Source organism: Pseudonaja textilis, chromosome 2 (assembly GCF_049901715.1).
Source record: "Pseudonaja textilis isolate UNSWEBS1 chromosome 2, rPseTex1.2, whole genome shotgun sequence".
Classification (NCBI taxonomy): domain Eukaryota; kingdom Metazoa; phylum Chordata; class Lepidosauria; order Squamata; family Elapidae; genus Pseudonaja; species Pseudonaja textilis.
Window position 1 is genome coordinate 208,334,952 of NC_141991.1, and position 21,914 is coordinate 208,356,865.

Sequence of the window (21,914 nt, forward strand, 5' to 3'; positions counted from 1 at the left end):
ATAAGATGGGATGGTTCAAACAATTTTGCAAAGAGCAGGAGACAAAGAATTCCTTTTACATTAAAGTGGTTTCCTTGGCAACAGAAAAAAGAAGAAAACAAGATGTTTTAGAAAGAGTTCAAGGATCTCCCTAGCTGTCTTGTGATATAGCGTATTTCTGTCTAATTGCCTATTTATATCACATAAGGACAAAACAAATTTTATCACATTACAGATACCATTGTCAGTTTTATTCTTGGACACATACAAAGATATAAGCATCCACTTCAGTATATTATATTTTTGGGAATAATTTTCAAATGTCAAAGAAAACTGTTTCATACTTCAAAATAGGATAAAATAGACTTCAATAACTATCTAATTCAATCCTTCCTGTAATTTACTTGTGGAATCAACCAGTAATATTTTGTCCTTGACCTTCCCTTCATTTCCAAATTCTAACTACCAAAAGGAAATATCATTTACTCTGGTCTTTCCCCTCCTTTTCCTCAAGGTACATATAAACTACTAGTCTCAATCCATAAAGTGAATTGTAGGATTCTCCTATATGGTCAACATCCTGGATAGTTCTTGTCTTCTTAATCTTTCATTTCAAATATCTAAAGACCACTTCATTTCTTTCCATGGCAACTTTATTAAATAACAAAATGATATGTTTGTCTCTGGCAACCAGATCAATTTTCCAAGGTGACTCAAAATGCCAGAAATAGAAATTCACATTTCTGAAATCAATTCATAGATTCTAATGTATTTCTTTTTATCCTAGCTTTATTACTTTTGTAAATAACTCAAAGTAGTGGATGTACATAATACTCCTTCTTCCTCCTATTTTCCCCACAACAATAACCATGTGAATGACTTGAATTGAGAGAAAATGACCACCCAGTCAGCTTTCAAGTTTAAGGGGAGACTGTAAGTATAATATGCACCAAACGGAGGTTGTAACTGATGGAGAATACAACAGCCTCAGAAATAGTGCTTTACAACTTACACTTGCACTTATGGATATTGTAACATCCCAGCAGTCAGGATCACAATTTGGGTGGTTGGCAACTGGATCTCATGTATGACTGGTTGCAGCCCCTGCAGTCTTGTGATCATGATATCTTTTTTTGCCTGTTTATGACCAAAAAAAAAGACCATTGGGGAAGCTGTATTCATTTAACATTATGTGATTTGCTTAAAATGATTCACTTAACATAGTGATTCTCTTTAAACCATAGTAAAAATAATTGTAGAATCATGTATGTACGGCCACACAGATTTATCACAGAAAACCTGGTCCAACTTGTGCTAGTAAGTCAAGGACTACCTGTAATTGAAATTACTCCATCATTAAGAGTCACCAAATGGGGGCTTTCTCAGTATGTGCATTCTGTGGTATTCTCTCAGCTTGCTTACTTGGTTGCTTATCTTTGGTATTGGAGAAGATTCTTGGGAATATCATGGATTGCTAGGAGAACAAGTAAGAACAATTCAGTGCAGGTTTTTGACTCAAGACACAAATGGGCAGGGTCAAATTATGATAAAAAAATCTTTAATCTGAGCATGGGTGAAAAGAAAGAGGAAAAAGAAGATATCGCCATCAGGGTAAATAGACTCAAGTATAATAGTGCATCACTGGAAGATCTGAAGGACCAGTTTGATCATTTGAAGAAAATCTATCGTGATCACTAATAATTAAAATTGGTTTGATAGCACATTATTATCATCAATCATCAGTGTTATATGCATTAGGAAATATGGTCCTAAACTGGCAACTAGATTCTTGTGAAAGATTGGTAAATGATTTATCCAAGTTTTAGAAAGTTTCAGTAAAAATAACTGATGAACTGGGCATTGCCTTCAAAGAAAATTAGCTGAAATAATTTATGGCCTAAAGCAGCATGCAATGTGCAATATTGGAATCTTCCTGTTAATTATCCTGATCAATAAGCTCTAGATATGTAAAATGAACCCCATTCATCTTGGTTCATTTATGACTTGTGAGTAATCCTTTTACAAAATATTCAATAATATCTGGGTTTCCCTTAAGATATTTAAAGGGGGATTGAGTAGCAGAATAAAATCTGGACGAAGTCCACCTATCTGGACAAAGTTCAAGGATAGCAAAGAGATCAGGAGCTAGAAGACTTTGAATTAGAGAATGGTAGACTCCAAAATGATTATTAGTAGAAAGTTCTTAGCATAATAGTTTGATAGTGGAACCAGTTCCCCAGAGAAGACAGATCCCCTTTCCACTAAATATGTTAGAGCAAAGGCTAGAGAAACATTTATATGGAATGCTTACATCTGGATTCCTGCACAGGGCAGAGGTCTGGACTTGATTACCTAAATGCCCCCTTCCAGCACTATTATGATTACTGGATTTTTGATCTGATTTTCTTTTATGTCATTCCAACACTGAATTGTTTAAAGGCTCACATTAGTTAATGAACAAGAATATGTAACAATTTAAGATAGTTTCCTTTAGAGTTGTGCTGCAGTTAGGAGCAAAGCTTGTTTCCCATCCTGAATAGCAGCATCCAGAGTTAGGTGGAGATTCCTAAATTGCCCTGTCTCTCGTACTCAAAAATCCTCTCTCAAGATCAATCTTTTATACTTATTTTGTGAACTCAGGGTGTTGAAAAGGGTGGTGCTACATGCTGATGGAGAAGGAAGAAAAGAAGGGAGATTAAATTAGAAACAGTATTTTTGATGGATTGTCTGCAAATATCTTTGTGGGGGGAGAAGCAGAGAGAAGAAAGATTAATATTCAGACTTCAGCAAGTCTGCCTTGCTGCTCATTGAAGTGCAGTCAGGAGAAACCACTGGAAACACTGTTCTCACACATCCCACCTGAAACCCACTGAAGCACTTTAGAAGGAGACTAAACATCTAAGATGAGTTTTTTTCCTTCTGTGCACCTTTTCATCAGGAGAGATGCCCTGATAGCTGTTAATCTCTTGCCCTTTGTTTTGTCATTGGAAAACTGATTTTCCACTGCAGGCCCATCTGCCAGTAAACAGATTACAAAGAATAGCAGAGGCAATCAGCAGTCTGGCTTTACTCTCCACTGAGGATAGTATGGACTCCCAAAAGGATTGCAATAAGGAAGATTTCAGAGATGTCTATATATTCACTGTCATTGCAATCCCAACTCATTGTTATTGGCTTTCTGAGTTTGATGGCATTCTCTCTGCTAATAGACAAACCATCTGTCTTTTCTTTTTTCAATTTATTATTCCCATTCTCAGGTACTCAGGTCTTTGAGTTAGTTTAGAAATAATCTAATTTTCTGATCCATTTTCTCCGTTCCTTCTTCTGTTCCTTCCTTTTGTCCTTTCGTTATACAATTTAATGTTCTACTTTTGATTGTAAAGACAATCATTTCTCAATCACTTTACACAGTCTTCCTTCCTTGGTCAATTATTCATTGTAGTGATACAATATGTTAGATGTATTTTATTCACTGGCTAATAATTGTAAATATAAATATACTATTTTGGGTGTCCCATCATCTTGCATCTGCCCAATTAATAAGTCTTTATCAGTATATTAAGCTGATCTGCATCCTCCATCCATTTCATCCCCTTGCTCCAATTTACTCTTTTGTAACTATTTTGTAACTATTTGCTCACAGAGTTTGGTGTATCTAAGGGGAAAAGAGGCAGAGACAGAAATATTAATGGCAGAATCGTGTTTCATGAACTATGCTCCTCAGTATCTTGCACAGATTCTGCACAATGTGGATCTTAAAAATCACAGATTATTTTGATTGGGGTTTTGATTAAAAATGAGTATTCAAAATACCTTAGCACAAAAATATTTTTAAAAGAAAAATACCACATGAATATACTTAAGTAAATATCATTGAAATGTAGTTTTAAGGTGGATATTATATACTCTTGGTTTTACTCAAGATAAGAAAATTAAAGCTGCTTTCTGTGTTTAGCCAGTTTGATTGGTAGCTAAAACACCTGACTGAAAACCAACAGACTGTAAGTTCTTGTTCCGCTGTAGGCAGGAAAACTAGGTGGGCGACTTTGGACCAATCATCCTCTCTCAGCTCAGCTCACCTCATAGAGTTGTTGTGGGAAAAGTAGGAAAAGGAAGGAATAGTATGTGTTTTTCCTGTCTTGACCTATTTAAAAAAATAAAAAGGCAGGATATAAATTAAATAACAAATAAATAACATCTTTTAAAGTTTAAAAGCAGCATCAATACATATAAATGATGGGTGCTTGAAATTAGCAGTAGGCTGGATGAAAATGAAGAAGTAAAATTTCATCTCAAAAGCATAGTTATTGGTGGTCAAGAAAACTGCCTGTTCATTCTTTCCACCCCCACCCTCCCCCTTTCTAGAAGAATGAAATATTTTGAGGAATTTTTTTAAAAAGCAGGATAAAATATTTCCCCTAAAAGAGAAATAAAAAACTTAAGGGAGACAGAAACTCAGATTCCCAGCTCCCTGGCCCCAGGAGATATTGTGTGCCCATTAAGAAAGCCTGAGCCAGCCTATCTACAAAACAAAAGATCTTCAGGTCCAGAGTGAAGGGATTAAGACAGGACATAATAGGATTAACTCACTAAGCAGTGGTGTATTAACCATTAAGCAGACTAAGCACGTGCTGAGGGCACCAGGCCCAAAGAGGGCACCCAAAAGTTGAAAATGTGGCTTCGTTTCCACAGTATGTACAAAGGAAGGGGCACCAAGATTTGTCAGTGCTAAGCCTTAGGGCAACAATGAGCCTTAATCTGCCACTGCCACTAAGACACAGAGCTCACTACACTGCACAGTCTCCTAAGGATGTTGCATCACCCTCAGAAACTTCAACCAAACTTAGCTCAGGCAACCTACTTTATACTGCTACAGCAATGATCAGGGAATGTTATCAATTGCTAATATGGTGATTCTTGGCGTTTTAACTACCAGATTAGAATAAATCGAAAAGGAACTCTCTTTCCAATCAACCTCCACCCTCCATTTTATCTCCGGTGCCTTCTTCCTGGCTTGGAACTGAACCAGATGGATATTTCTTCCAACACTACAAAAGATCAGGCATCCTGGGATGTGTTGCTTGATTTTTAGATTTGACTATCAAATTCAGTTTCTTTTTTCAGCTGATTTACTTGTTTTCTTTAAAAGAAATAAAGAATGATCTTCATAGCTTGCCAACGTACTTCATTATTGCCTACATTTTGTAGGGAGTTGCCATAGAAAGGCAATATGGGTACTTCAATTTATTCTGATCTGGCAGTTAAAACACCAAGAATTTCCATACTAGCAATTTATAACATTCCCCAGCGTTGCTGCAGTAGTATGAAGGCTGTCAGCATCAAGGATATATTACCACAGCAGTGGCTGGATGAGGTTATAAATCATGAATATGGAAATCTTCATTGAGCCTTGCAGATGGAAGTACATCATGCTTGTTTCAAAAGATTGGCTACTGGTCAGTTTCCAGGCTAAGTTAGGGTGGAGTTGGTAGCTGAGAAAGCACCATATACACTATTCAATTAATAATTAGAGCTAATCATTGTAATCAATAATCACTGATGTATTTAATGTATAGTATTTTAATCCTTCAGTTTCTCAAGCCCACCAGAACTAAGATTACCTTATATTAAACCATAAAAGTCTAATAAAATTAGCTAATTAAAATAGCTATGTTAGCAAGCAACCAATCATAGCTGTACAGTTTAAGAAGTTTATCACATTTTGTCACAAGCTTCCATGTCTTCTATACCATTCCACACAGCTATAAAATATTGTCCTGAGCTTTATGAATTGAGATGTACTTGGTCCTTTGAATTCACTTCTTTATCTTAACTATTATTTTCTATTCATTGTTATCTTGTTTAAAAAGCTAATAAACTTATTACCAAAAATACCTTAGGATTTATTGTGCAAATCATCATCAAACAAGTAGCCATTCACAAAACAGTTCCTGGTGACAAAAGAGTCGTTTTTGGGATTAATGAGATGATTAATACATATAGTATACATAAAGATGATGCCTTAGTCTAGAATCATAATGATAAATTAATTGGTCTATTATAATCAGTGATTTCTGGTAAATTCTAGAACCCAAGTCTAAGATAGCATCATAAAGCAATCCAGAAAAACAATACTGGATTTTTATTTTTTTTAAAGAAAAAGATCCCTTGATCTTGGCCTCGAAGAAGATCAAAGATTAGAGCAGTGTTCCAGGGGATGGCAAGTCACGAGAGGCTGTTTTTCTTTCACTCACAGTTGTCAAATATTGACAAATTCTTCTCTTTCACATCAAAAATCCTAATACTGTTGTGAAAGCTTCCCCATGAACTGAACATTTTTGTATGGGCCCATAAATGAGCCAAAGAGGCTCACATTGGCCATGATGAACCAAGGTCACAAACAAGGGCAGTGTTAAGTAAGAAGGCTTTGAAATGGTGTGGGGAGGGAAGGGCAGTCTCCCTCAAAGAATTTCAGTTATTATATAGAAATATTGGCCAAAGTGGAAAGTCCTTTCCTAAATGGAGGAAACCTGTCCCCCATTTTTATGCTGCTCTTTTATCAGTCTCCCGGAAGATTGAGACCACTTCACAGGTTCACTAGGGAGGCCACACTTAATGATGCACCTTGGGTAAAGATTTGTGTTGAAACATTTAGATTTACTCTTACTCATCCAACCACCAAATCCTATCAAAATTAGGTGACAAATAAAACCTCTCTGGAGGACATACATGGCGTTCCCCTAAGAAATTTGCTCAGATTGAAGAAACTACTTGAATAAGCAGTGAAATGTTTCAAACCAACAAGGCTTAGTCCAGTTGCCATGATTCAAACTCCAAACTGCACTAAGACTTATATCATGCTTCACAGTGCTTTATAGCCCTCTCTAAGTGGTTTGCAGAGTCAGCATATTTCCCCCAACAATCTGAGTCCACATTTTACCGACCTCAGAAGGATAGAAGGCTGAATCAACCTTGAACCAGTCAGGACAGAACTGCTGGCAGTCAACAGAATTTAGCCTACAATACCACATTCTAACCACTGTTAGATACAGCCAAATGTCATTATAAAAGTTACACATTCACTGGCAGAAAAAGATGGCATTCTTTCAGCCTATTTCTTTAGTAAGAAAAACTAACACATCTATACATATGAGGATCTCTTCATCTAGTTATTGGCAATGTCAACTATACATATATTGCCAGACTACAACTCCCATCATACCTCATTGGGCTACATCAGGGGTGTCCAACCTTTCACCTTCCCTGGGCCACATTAGAAGATGAAAATTTGGTTTGGGCCGCACATAAAATAAAATAACAGTAATGATACCTGATCATCCAAAAAAACCATAGAAAACATAGTTAATGTATTAAATTTATTTGGAAATGAAGTTAGTGAGATGTTTTTATTATTTATTATTATTTATTAAAAATTATTTATTTTTTATCACGGTTTTTTTATCACGGTTTATCACGGTTTATTTTCCAGCCAAATTTTGCAGGGGGGAGGGGGGGGAAGAAAGCTCGCCTGCCTCGTGCCTACCTCTCCTCCTGCAAATGGCCTGGCTGGATGCAGCAGGACTGGAAGGCAGAAGCAGCAGCGGCAGCGGCGGCAGAAGCAGTGGCGGTGGCAGCAGAAGCAGCAGCGGCGATTGCGGCGGCGGCAGCAGGGGCAGAAGCGGCGGGGGCAGAAGCAGCAGCGGTGGCGGGGGCAGAAGCAGTGGCGGGGCAGAAGCAGCAGCGGCGGGGGCAGAAGTAGCAGCGGCGGCGGCAGTGGGGGCAGAAGCGGCAGTGGGGGCAGAAGCAGCAGGGGCAGAAGCGGCAGGGGCAGAAGCGGCGGGGGCAGCGGCGGTGGGGGCAGCGGTGGCGGGGGCAGAAGCAGCAGCGGTGGTGGGGGCAGAAGCGGCAGTGGGGGCAGAAGCAGCAGTGGCGGCAGAAGCAGCGGCGGCGGCGGCAACAGCAGGAGGTGGTGCTCTGACGGCGCCCGCCTTTTCTGTTGTTGTTTGGCGTGGCGCTCACCTCGCCCCGCCTCGTGCCTGCCTCTCCTCCTCCTCCTTGCTGGCTCTGATACGAAGGTTGGGGTGGGCACTGGGCCTCATTATGAGGCAACCTGGACCGCATGCGGCCCACGGGCCGCAGGTTGGACAAGCCTGGGCTACATGTTTTAAAATATGTTAGTCTGAACAGAATGACCAGGGAAGGTCAATAAAGTCTAAGAAAGTGATTGTGATGTTTTGGAAGCCCTTGTTTATGTAACACACCAATGATGCTTATAAAAAGGGATGCAGCTTCAATCACATCATCATAGATGACTTTTTATTTTTTACTCTTTCTCCTTCTGTAAACACCATTGCCTTCTATTGGAAGGCTTACACTATCAAACCACAGGAGATAATATTACCAGGAATAATATTTGGAGTAGATGTACATGGCCAGAATGCTTTCTCAGGCACTCAAACTGAGATGACCAAGCTGTCTCTTAGCTAAAAGTTTCTCACAATCGTGTTGTGATTATAAAAGTGATTTGTATTACTGTAAAATCTCACCTCTGGAAGGACCTGATGAAAAAAATACTCAAAAAAGGTCACAGGCATAAAGAACCTTTTGTTTTGCATTATTTCACACTGTTACATAAACTGAAGCCAAAATGAAAATGTTACATCATTCTGTGAGCATTTTCTGCCAGCACTTGAGCTAATTGATGTTCTTCTCCTATATTGCTATCATGTACAGCACTCAGCCTAAATGCACTGTCAGCCCCATGTCTCCTTGTGCCAAAGACAATGAAGCCTGCAGATTGAAGGTAAGTGTGCTTTTCTCACTGGTCAAGGTTGTGACCTGACCATAGTATGGAGACCAAAAAACGAACTTTCGTTCATTTATACCTGCCAAGCCTGCAGCTTGGTATAAATCATTCTGCATTAAATTGCAATTGAGCACAATTTAACAATTGTACAATTTATTGGTGATGCTTGATTCTTGTTTATTTTGTAATATGCTGGTCAATTACCATTCCAACATGCAGAGGGATTTTGAGGATACCCTGAAAAGAAAATGGAAAGCACTTTATTTCCAAGTGTCCTATGCTAGCCCTCAGTTAGCCAGTTCAAAAGGATCTTCATCTATTCAGGAACTGGCAAAATAAAAAATCTAGAAATGTAAGGAATTATAATGATGCAAAATTGTCCAACAGGCAATGCTTTGTACTTTTTGATTTTAAGTAACACCAGAATAAAATAGTACTTTTTTAAAAAGTCCAAATGGAAAAGACTCTATATAAAAAATCCATTTCAACATCTATATTTAAACACTGTTTTTTAACAAGGCTTTGATAATATTCAGGATCAGACTTCTGATGTCCTCCAGACCAACTTGCTTGGGAATTTTGAGAACTGCAGTCTAACACATGTGAAGGGAAACAGATTAGCAAAGGCTGTTCTAGAAACAGACTGAATACAAATAATTGTTTACCAAGTGATCTTGCTTTTATATAATTAGATGGAGTCATATGGAGATCAGTTCATATTTGAAACTTGCCCACATGGGAGAAAACTTTCATAACACATCTGCAGTCAATCATAAATCCAGAGGAAAAAAAACCCTTATTGTTTTCCCTTGGGAACACTACAGAAGAGACAATTGTCTACGTTAGGAAAGTAAATAAGCTAATTATAGAGAAATAATAATCTAACAGTCCAATCAAACAACTGATTAAATTTTCTTGACCTTGAATGTCTATCACTTCATCAAAAAGTGAATAAGCAACAGCATCTGTAACAAATTGCAGTGATGCCAAACCAAAACATTTGTGTGATGACATAATATGCAAACGCTGTGATTATATTCCTGTGTCAGGAGGCCTGATGCAAGTACATACTTTATGGCAGTTGTATGATTGTGTCATTAGACAGATGATTGCATTTGCTACTGCTACAGAACTCTACAAAAGTATGGATTACAAATGATAAGACTAGTTTCTATCCCCAGGGACCTAGCTTCTTCCATGGTTGAAATGATTGGTTGAAATGTACTTCTTTCTTCAACGAAAAAGATCTCATTAATGGCATATTATCAGTCTGACTATGAAAGGTACAACTGTTGCACTAACCAAAGCTAGGCAAAGCCTCTCATGGCCATGGCTTCCATCTGCTAATCCACCAGGAGCCAAAAGTCCAAGACCACTCCCAAATTGCAGGCCTGTTCCTTCAGGATAGTGCTTTCCCCTCAAGAGTTTACAACTTTTCAAATACAACTTAAGAAACAGGGTTACTCTAGGGTTCAGTCCAAGCCTATTCTTTTCCATGCAGAATCTCATTGCCTCTAGATTCCCAGACAGGAACTCAATTGTTTCACCATAATTAAGGGATAAAGTGGGGTATCATCAGCATATTCATAATACCAGACCCTACGTAACAAATTATCTCATCCAGCAATTTCACATGAAACAGTCAAGGCAGAAGATTAATCCTGTGCACTCCACTAGGGAGAAGATACTTAGGCAACCTAACTTCTCTTACCACTATCAACTACAATTGCCTACTGGGAAAGGAGTAGAACCATGGTAAAACACTGCCTCCAATATCCAACAGAAAAGTTGGTTCAGAACAACACCACAGTATCCTTATTATTGAAAGCTGCTAAGAGATCTAAAAATATCAGACAAACTACAATCACTCAAATCCAAGCAGAAGTCATTCATTAGTGCAACTAAGGTTATTTCTGTCCTATACTCAAGTCTGAATCCTGACTGACAAGGGTCTAGGTAATCCATTTTATCTAGAATATTCTATATTTTGTCCTTCACTACCATTCAATAACCTTTGTTAAAAAGGGAAATTTGGAGTAATCGTGATTAAACATGTTTGGCTTTAGGGAAGGACTCTTGAGTAATAGGCACACCTAAGTTTTGTTTCAGGATAGCAATAACATCTCTTGCTCCAAGAAATAATTGATGATCTCCTGCAGACAATACAAAGAAGCCATATGGAGAAAGACCACAAATGGCAGAAGCTAAGAAATGGTATTAGCACTATTCAAGATCCAGCCCAAGGAGAGTCAAAACCTTAACAACTTGCTATGCCAAGTTAGCAGGGAGAGCTCTCAAAATTAGCTGCTTCTCAAAAATGAATTCGTAATCCTGAAAATGTCTGCTGCATGACAGCCTACTGAGGTCATATGAGAGAAGAACCCCAAACTTAGGCATAACCCATGCTCAATAATCTTCACTTTTCATTAATTCATTCATTTGTTCATTCAATTTGTATGGGTAGCAATTTTTGAACTTTTAAAAATAATTTCTATCATCAATTAAAATACATAGGAACCAAGGAAAAGCACAAAAATAATTAACAGTCAGGAGATGGTTTCTTTCACACGCCCAGAAGCAGGTGTTAGGGTCTTACAAAACACCAGCAAAGTGAGGGATTATTTTTTGTCCACAGGGATATGTTCCATAAGGGCATTTTTGTTGTGTCAGGATATTTTTGCTTCACTCTGCCTATACTATAGGCATTATGTCTGCTACTTCATCTCCTGGAGTTCCTTGGGAAAGCAGAGAGCTGCCTAGAATTGAAATATAGCTAGAGGCTGGTCAGGAATGGTTTCTTGAAGGGCTGAAGTCACTCCTTGGTAATGGCAAGCCAGGTCCTAAGCAAATTCACCCATCACATTGTCAGGAATATCCTAAAGCTTCTGACAGGCAATCCTTGGTATCTGGGGCAGATCATTTGAATAAGCTCAATCCTATTGAGGTCACAGACAGCAATCAATCAAAACTGGATCAGGAAATTGTCTGACTTTGAAATAATAATGGGTATGTAGCTTACCAAGTAGCATTGTTGACAATGTGTATTATTAGGGTAATGAACATCTGCATCCCCAAAACTCAATTCTCAAAAAATTCTTAAAATGCAATTAGGTTCTTTGATTTTTGTTTGTTTACTTTTCAAATGGGGTTCTATTTCAGGCCTTGTGTTTCTGATTTTGTGGGCCTCCAGCTTTAAGATTAATATATTAACCTTACTTTTAGGCTAGGCTATTTAGATCCTGGTATCAAGAAACTAATCTTAACAATTCATTAGAATTTCCAATTGTTAAGCCTGGAGCCAGAAGGTCATTTTTATTCTCAGTATCTTCATTTCACAGTGCACTCCAGTTCCTCTGTATGGGAATTATTTATTGTCAATATGTTAGATAGTTGATCCATGAGAACAAATTCTTTGGCTAGATTTACTTGTTCCAATCAGCTTTGTTATAAAATATATGGTAGGGCCCTTACAATTAGTTGTGGGATGACTTCTCTATAAGGCTTTCATCTGGAGCAATTGAGTCATTTTCAAAAGGGGAGTTAGGTGACAGACGTATTGGAAGAAAAGTAATGTGATTTTGGTTTGGCTTCTTCCCTCTTTATATTCTTCTGCTACTCCAGATTTTGGATTTTCTAATCCAAGTTAATGATAGTTACCTCTTTTGAAGACCATTTTCAGTATTTAAATAATAACAGCCCTCCTTCTCAATCATTCTTCCATCCTCTTTCAGTAAGTGCTCTCAGCTTTACTAACTGGCTGCCTGTGTTATGATTGGGAAAACTAAAATAGGCTTTTGTGAAATAAGATGACTGGCGTTCCATCTTTAGTTTATATAATATTCTTTGGTTTTGACATATCATACTTCCACAATTATGATATTTGTGGAAGTCTGTTTTTTCTCAGTCAAACCAGAGCTGATACTGAGTGTTTCAATTTAAAAACTCCTACTTAATATTTATAATATAAAATTCAAAAGTATCAGATAGTGCTCACATACATACAACTTCTTGCATCACCACCTTATCTGAAGTCCAATTTTTTTTTTTTGTTTAAAAATGATATTTCAGAATAGGTAATGGACAAAGTGGGATTTTGTACAACAGACTTTCTCTAAAGACAATCAAGGACATGTTTTCTCTGATCCTTACTTACATCACTTTTTCTTGTACCTGGAAAATAAAGCCCAGAGGAATGACACTATTTCAGTCTACATGCATTAAATATTATGCACTGTACCTATTAAAATCACCATGCTTCATCTTTAAACAAAACAGGAAAGAATTGTTTACAGAACAGATAGCAGTTAAACAGAACATTAGAGAAATCATTACAATTTCCTATAAGACACTAAATTAGTTTGTTTTTAACAAGTTTTAGTTTGCAGAGTTTTAAGATTTTAAATTAGAAAGCTAAGTATCTGTATTTGTATGGTTGGAAATATCAAATTTCTTATCCCAGAAGCTAATAGCTTCTACTTTGTGTGATAGTTTTCCCTGCCACTATGTATCATCTAGGAAAGACATTATCACGTACCCTCCTCACTAACCTTACTGTGTGATACAGTTACGGTTAATATACAATGGGTTACTTTCTGGCAAAATTTTGAAAAAAAAAATAGAAAAATAAAATAACTTACATAACCTCCTCCTGCCCCAAGGCTAGGATAAAAAGCCCTTTCCTTCCTTTTCCCATTTGGGAGATAACACCAATCTCTCACAAAAACTAAATAAAATCAAACTTTATCTGAAAAAAAGGGAGGGGGGAGACAGAATATAAAAATCCATTTCAGACTTTAAGTGGTCCCAAACAAAATATTAAATGGCAAAAATGTTATCTCTTTATCTATCTGCTCAAGTCATGAATAGCAATTTAAAAATCAAAATACTGAGCTTTGGACAACCCATAATAACATGCTGACATGCTCTTGACTTTAAAAGAAACTGTCTTTTAAAGAGATTCCAAGTTGAATAAAACACATAGTTACTATGCTTGCAGAGAAATGCCATAGAAAAAAAAATATTAGGCTTAAAGATATAAGACCAAATAAAAGTTCTAAAAGAGTTTTCTGTTTGTCTCAGTTATGTTTGGATTTGCTGTCTAGATCTTTGGAAAATTCACCCAGTTAATTTTGAGAATGCTGAGAAACTGGTATGAATCCGATATTTCTTTTCAGAGCTGGCTTTCAACTTCTGCCTTTGTTTTTACACACAAGTAGGAAGTTAGCACCCACCACTCTCCTAGAAAATTGAAATAGCGTAGGAAATATTAAAAAGGCAGAATATTTCCTCTAAAAAGAGTAGAAACTCAAGAAGCAGAAACTCACCTCAGAAGCAGGATCTCACCCCCACCTTTGTTAATGGGTGGGCCATTAAGGCCTGGGCCAGAATACTTTACATAACAAGGAACTCCAGGTAAAGCTATAGCAATTGCCAAAAGCCCTTTTAAGGGCATAAATCATCCAGCAAGGCTAGACCAAGCATGGAATTCAGGACAGCCTACAGAGTTGCCCCTGAGAGTCTGACAACCAATGGGATACATTTCTTACACAGGAACAGGAAACACTAAGGTAGGGCCCAACAAAGGTTATAAAACCCAGGCACTCTCAGCAACTCAGCCTTCTGGACCTTCTCTTCTCATCCTTTTTTTCTTGATCTCTTCTCACCTTGAAGCATGTGGTCACCCTTCTCTGGAGCCTCAAGCCATGTGGTCCTCCTATCTACCATTAAACCTTCCAAGCAGCCTCCATGTTTCCGGTGTCTTTTTCCCCACTTGGAACTGAACCCAGAAGGATATTTCTTTCAACAAACACACACAGGTGTTTGTCAGTGAATGTGGGGGCTGTAGAAGCAGGCTTCATTTCCAAGCTTTTGCAAATGCTAGAAAAGATTCCTGCATGAAATTACCTTTGAAGCACAAAACACAAGGTGACTTAACAATTCACAGCGATTGTTTAACAGTTTCTTTTTTCATGATTATTTGTGACTATAAGGTAGGAAGAGTTCATACTGATATGTCGAACTTATTCAAATATATGCAGATTTGACCAGGAAATATATTAATTCCTTGATATAGAACTCTAGCCTAAGATGGCAAGATGAGTATGCCACATTATGAACTGAAGCTCTAAAATCTCTACAAAGCCAAAGACTCTTTAAAAAGTGTTTAATCCCCATCATAAGGCATACATGGCAATTATAAGCACAGGCATTTGCAAGCGACAGCTTAGGTCAAACTCAAGGCCCATGGGGTGCTTAAATCTGATCATGGGGCTGGGGCTGGAAATAACAAAGGACTGGCCAGCAGTGCCTCTGGCAGCCAAAATGGGGCATGGGGGGGGGCATGTGTGTCCCCCCCCCCTGTGCCCTGTTTTTGGCCTGGACGGCCTCCTGAATTACTCTGCCAGCCAAAACAGGGCAGCGGGGCACATACAGCCTCCTGTATCCCATTTTGGCTGGCAGAGTGCTTCAGGAAGTGTCTGTCGCATCTTCCCCCCCAGACCAGCCCGTAAAGGAGAAATACAATGCTGATCCGGCCCTCGAAGAAATCCAGTTTGACACCCTGGCTTAGGTAAATATGTGACAGGGATTTTGCTTTAAATCAGCTATGATTTTCCATTGTAGTTTACAAACTTTTTAAACAACCAGTCTTTAGGAGGATGCATGGATGTTTGTACTACAAAAGAAATAGCCAGAAAAAGGATGACTTTTATCATTGGAGCAATTCAAGCAAAACTTCTGTCAAATGTTAAACATGGATCTAGGAATAGTAATATTCAAAAATAGAAAGAATTAGGAACAATGTTAAAACAAAACAAAACAAAAAAACTTCTTCTTCTCCTTCCCAATATAGCTGCAGTCAACTTCATCTATGTCTAAGTTTTTTAGAAATAGTGCTGCATTTAACTATAAAGTGGGTTAAAATTTATATATCGACATTGTATTCTGTTATGCTTTACCAGAAGCAAGCTGAAAGGCAGCATTAATAGTACAACAAAACCTTAAAAAATTTAACATTCACAGATTTAAATTCCCGGCAAGTTGCTGTTATATTTATAGTTTTATTTAAATATTAATACAGGCAGTCCCCAGTTAAGGAAGCCCAACTTATGGACAGCTCATGCTTATAAATGAGCTGCCTATTACTAAAAATGGTGGACAGTGTTCTTATTTGAGACAATGAACTCTGAAGCCATGCAATTTTGTCATAAACCATTGAAGCTGCACAATTTTAATATGCCTGTTTTCAGCAGTTTATAAAAACTATACAGCTTCAGTGGTTTATTGAAAAAGAACACCATCCGCCATTTTAGTAATCAACAGTCTATTTGTAAGTATGAATTCTGACTTACATACAAATTGATTTAAAGACAGATTTAGGGATGGAATTCATTCTTAATCCAGAAACTGCCTGTACACTTTTTTAACATACAGATTGTTATCCTCTCAGGACAATGAGAAACCTTGTTTCAATCACTACTGTAATTACTGTGCCAAATCCAGACAAGAAAATTGTCGTGCTTTTCATGTGGGGCTGCCTTTAACTTCCATCTGTAAAATGTTGCAATCTTGCTGCTGGTAGGGACAAAGTGCTCAGTTCAATTCTGTATCTGTTCTGTTGGCTCTCTGTTCTCTTCCAAGCTCAGTTCAAACTGTTGGTGCTGATGTGGGCACAGGAATGCACATATAAGCTTGTCTTGGTGTGATATCAACTATAAAACTTGCTTTGGTCGAAATAAATGAAAAAGAAGACAAGAGACAGTAATAGCTTAGAATATATATGTGGAACATCTTGTCAATCATGAGTGAGCAATACTTTAGAGACCAAGAGCTGCTTTTAAGGTTTGGCATAATGTGGGAAGGGTTAATGTGGCAAAAAAGTCAAACCTCATTGTGTAGGTGGGCTACCTGGGGTTTACATTTTCCCTCTGGTGCAATAAAAGTTTTCCCCATTTTCAAAAATGTGTTAAGCCTAATTTTATGTCTTGCAGCATCATTTTAAGTGTCTCCTGGCTCGAAATTTTGAAACCAAAGAAATATGGATGGATCTAAAAAGCAACTCCTGCCAATCTAGCAGTTCGAAAGCATGCAAATGCAAATAGATAAATAGGTACCACTTTGGTGGGAAAGTAACAGCACTCTGTGATGTCATGAGGGCAAATGACCCAGAAATGTCTTCAAACAGCCCTGGCTCAATGTCCTTAAAATGGAAATGAGCACCTCGACCTATAGTCACCAACAACCAGTGGAATAAAATCAGCAGGAACTCTTTTTTTACTTCTGGGGAGCAAAAGTCACCAAGAAGCCTTAGTTATACCCACAGAATGACCTATGACAGTGGCATGGAGTTTCTGAATGGATCCAAATAAGACTCCTGGGGTGGGGGGAGTATTGTAATCAGCTGATATTATCAGATGAGTTCATGCACAATCCCACAAAGCAAATTAACTCACACAAACATTTCTCTCTTTCAAAAATTCCTGCTACATTTTGAATCACAGAATGACCTATGACAGTTTGCAGGGGACACTGCAAAAGCAAATACAAAATGCTTTAGGATGTGTGTAACAACATGTATGTAATACAGTACTACTGCAGCTGTTTTACTTATGTATGCTCTTATTGTTACTTACTATAGCAAATTTTGCTTTTGTTGCTTTTGTCTGTACTCTTCCCATCCTACTCAGGATAGAAAGCTGGGATGGCTTTGGAAGTGCTGGAGAATCTGTAATATTATTTCCTACTGCCATTTTACTCAAATGTAAGTACATGTAGTATCACATAAGAAAACAAAATTAATTCCTATTTTCTTTAAATATACAATAGAAGAATCAAAGCAGACTGTAATACATATAATTTCACATACTTCATGAAGATTGAAATTGCTATTTGCCATAAACATTAGGAGAATATATATGCTACTGAATATATATGCTACTGAAATTGCTATTTGCCATAAACATTAGGAGAATATATATGCTACGACAAATATACTGTTCCAGAGTATTTTCCACTTATCCTTCTTTCCATAGGACATTATAATTACACTTTTCTAAAATGGACAAAGCCTCACAGCTTCTAAGGCAGCACACAGATTGATGCCAAATCCTTAGCAGAACAACAACTTTAGATGATTAAATAAAATCTACTCTAAGAAAAGCTTTCACATTTAGTAAAGAAAGATTTTTTTCCCTTACTTTCCTTGGTTTGTTTCAGAATGAGAAACAAAAGACCAGATAACTTGGATCAAAAACAACATAAAAGAAACCCAACATGTAATGAAGGATATGTCCCAATGCTATTGTCTTAGAATTCACTTTTAGAACATCTGTCTATCAGAGGGAAATCTCACAAAATCCTGGGTGATAATGAACATACCTTATGCCTGAGGATGGTTTTGATATAGCATTGGCAAGACAGTGAGTGTTGGCAGAACTGAGGAGGATGCTTCCAACTGCCACAGTTGTGCTTGGAAGAATTCGAGTATCTCTAGTTTCAGTCAACAAGTGAGCCAGAACACTTTGAAATAGCAATTTATTCAAGTTCCAAAAAAAAAATTAAGAGATTTCCTTCTTTACAGTCAGATAGCCAGCCCCATTTCTAAAGGAATCTAAGTTGATAAGGAGTAGAGACAACACAATCATGATCATCATCACAATCATACATTATCTGGATAATTCCTAAATGGCTAGAATTAGAATTTCCAAAGGACACTAGTCAAAGAAGTTATTCTTGTTGGGTCTTTATACTGTGTCCTTCCTCCCTTCCTTTCCTTCCTCCCTTCCTCCCTAACAACAACAACAACAACATCACCATCACCGACTAGGTCACTGAAATGGGTTTTTTAAAGGAGCTTATTCATTTTCTTAATAAACACAAAGGTATTCATTGTGCTCAGCCTGATACAAAAACTTTGTTTTTTTCATAATTCCTTTTCTTCCATGCCACGAGAAACAAACAAGTGAAGATAAGATTTAAGAAAAAGCTAAGAAATTACATAAACAGACTTTATGTTCTTATTTTTTTAATTATTTTTCCTAGTATTTTGTAACATAAAATAAAATAAAATAAAATATGGTCTTCTAAAGAAAGCAAATGTTAAGCAACAGGCTTCCCTGATCAAACAGAAGATCAGGAGATCACGGGTTAAAAAAAAAAAAGCAACAGGAGCATTCAGAGTTAAAGGATGGATCCCGCAAGTTGAATATTTATCTTTCCTCAATTCAACATAAATGTTCTGCAGCCATTAGCTGATTCTTTTTCCATTTTTATAAACAAATTAGAGGTGAATATTTTGAATCTCATGTGAGAACAACAAGGGTTTAATACTTTTAAGCATATGGAGTGCTTAGAATCTCCAACAAAGGTGCATAATATTTAAGCCGAAAATGTGGATGTTCATCTCTGTATTTTCCCATTCTTCTTCCTTACGGCCTGGGTTTTAAAGTATCCTTGGCATGAAATCAAATAAAGAAAGAAAATTAAAATGGTGCACTTATGAGTTATGATTCACAGGCTGGCCAAAGTCCAGAAGAACCTTAGGGTTCCAATTTCTTCCTTTCAGAAAGGAGAAGTTATAGCAATTTAGGATTACCCACCTGGGCAATAGGTTCTTTATAAGGATTTACAACATTTGTTTATATGCTTCATTGAGTCCTTTATCATTGGATAATACAGCTCCTTTCTTTACTTTTTCCTTCTCTCTCCAGATTTCTCATTCCTCTGGATACTTTTGCCAAGAGCCAGCTGTTACTAGAGAAAAAAAAAAAAACAGTAGAAGGCCCAAACATGCAAATGCAAATACAAATACAAAAGATGTCCTCCAAATACCATCTCAGTTGTGAGCCAAAAAATGATTCCTCTTACTCAGAAACCCTGTTTTTGCTGTCAATCCACCATATCATTGTTCGACTTAATTTTTATTTTTTGTTCACCTTTTCAAATGTGTTCTATCCAAGCATTGGCCAATTCTGGAAACTTGCCATTGAACACAATAATCAATATTGGGCTACATGGGCAAAGGATTTGTCCTGGTATAAGGCAACTTACTGTGCTCCCATGATAAAAGACTCTAAAAAATCCACAACAGCAGGGATTCTTGTATAGCTGTTTAGGCTTAGATATTTCCATGACATTTCTGGAAACGTCTGGCCTGTATTATTTCTCTTCATTGTTGGTGGTGCTTGTTGACCTATTCTCTTTGACCATCAGCTAGTGAAGCAAATGGAGCAAAATCCCTGGTGTGGTAAACTTTCTTGCAAGACAGACAGACTGACTGGAAACAATAAGAGTTCAAATTCAAGAAGCAGGCTAAGCTTATTTTGGAAGGAGAAGGAACAATGATAATCTAAAGTTAGCGATACCCTTACTACAAAAAGTGGAGGGCTCATTTGATAATACATAGAGGAATTCATGCTTGTTCTCATTTTATGTACCATCTCGCCACTGAACAAACCACTTTAGATATAAGATGACAGTAAACATGTTTGCTGAAATCTGGGTCTAGCCATTTTTAGAAAAAACTAGTGCACATGAATGTCTTTTATGGATTCTTAGATCAGTCAGTTTAATTTCTGATGGTGGAATTTAACAAAGAAACAATACGAGGAGAATACATGGGTGGAACACATTTCTGTGAATTCCAGGTACACTAAATGCATCTGTATGCCTCCTTTACTTTAAACAATGGATTTTAGTCTTCATGTCATGCATGAACAGGATGAATTTGAGTTGAAAACAAGCATGTTTTCCAGATTTATCTTTTATTGGCTTTAAAAGCTTCCAAAGTGACAGGAAAACAATAAGAGAACATTTTATAGAAAAAAACAACAGGAGAGTGGTTACAATGCCACAGGCTAGATCAGGGACACCAACTATTTCAGGAGTGAGAGTCATACTTGGGGTGTTAAATTATTTCAACCTACAAGGATTAATACAGCGATGGCAATAGTAGGAGCACGGACAAAGTACATCTCCTATTTGCTAAGCAGGGTTTGAAAGTCCAGTGCACATACTCATCAAATGTATAAAGGTGACATCTTTTATTATCCATTACATCTTCCAATTATTTGCACCTAAAATGGGGGGGGGATATCACACCACAGATAGTGGGGCTGTTCTTGGGCTCAACCTTGGAATTTCAGATTTCCCACCTTTAAACTATTCTATCTTTTGGGAACAGACAACATGAACTGGCACCAGTGTGTATAGTATAAGAAGACTGAGCTCTTGTGAGGAGCAGCTATCCAGAGCAAGTCAGTAGGCAATTTCTTGGTCTTTCATTTTCAATCTTCCATGGTACAGAGATGCTTGCAGCGATATCTAATCTATAAAATCTCAACTAGAGGTCTCCTTATCCAGAAGATACAGGAATCCAATATATTACTCATGGGTTAACCATTCTGGGATAGGAAGGGACATTATTGATCAAGAAAAAAAAAAAAAAAACAAAAAACCTCTTTCCCCCCCCCCAAAAATAAACAAACCCGTAATCCCCCCTTTTTGGAAAAAACCCCCCCCCCCCCCCCCACAAAAAAAAAAAGCCACAAACAAAACAACCCCCCAAAAACATAAAAAAAAAAAAAAAAAAAAACAACCCCCCCCCAACGACCCCCCCCCCACAAAAAAAACACACCCCCCCAAAAAAGAAAAAACAAAACAAAACAAAAAAAAAAAAAAAAAAAAAAAAAAAACCAAACAAAAAAAAAAAAAGAAAAAAAAAAAAAAAAAACCAAACCCCCACACCAAAAACCCCCCCACCCAAACACCCCCACACAAAAACAACCGCCCCCCCAAACAACAACACCCCCACCCCCCCCCCCCGACAAAAAAAAAAAAAAAAAAATATATCTTAATGTTTGGTTCACAGACCCCTGGGGGGGCCACAATGTCATCACAGGAAGTCCATGAAGACTTGAAGAAATGTTATGATTTAAATCTTGAGTTAAATTTTAGTGATCCATGGCCATGGGCTATGGCCACAAAAGTTATTTAAAAGGGGTCCATGCTGAATAAAAGGTTGAGAACCACTGACTTATATCAATGACTGGAAACTCTTTAGAGACTTTTTGCATAAAAAGGAAAATGCATTTTCTTCTGGAACCAACCAAAATATGAAAATAATGTAGGCTTC

At 37.5% G+C, this 21,914-nt stretch overlaps 1 long non-coding RNA gene across 2 annotated transcripts; it reads left to right on the top strand.

Moving 5' to 3' along the window:
* Positions 1–847: 847 nt before the first annotated feature.
* LOC148127343 (uncharacterized) lies at positions 848–21,127 on the top strand. Of its 2 annotated transcripts, XR_015742232.1 has the most exons (4): positions 848–912; positions 8,713–8,782; positions 17,470–17,543; positions 19,492–21,127. It is a non-coding gene; the product is annotated as an uncharacterized LOC148127343 (long non-coding RNA). The 2 variants fall into 2 exon arrangements; XR_015742231.1 differs by lacking the exon at positions 848–912 and having other exon boundaries at positions 8,611–8,782.
* Positions 21,128–21,914: the final 787 nt, after the last annotated feature.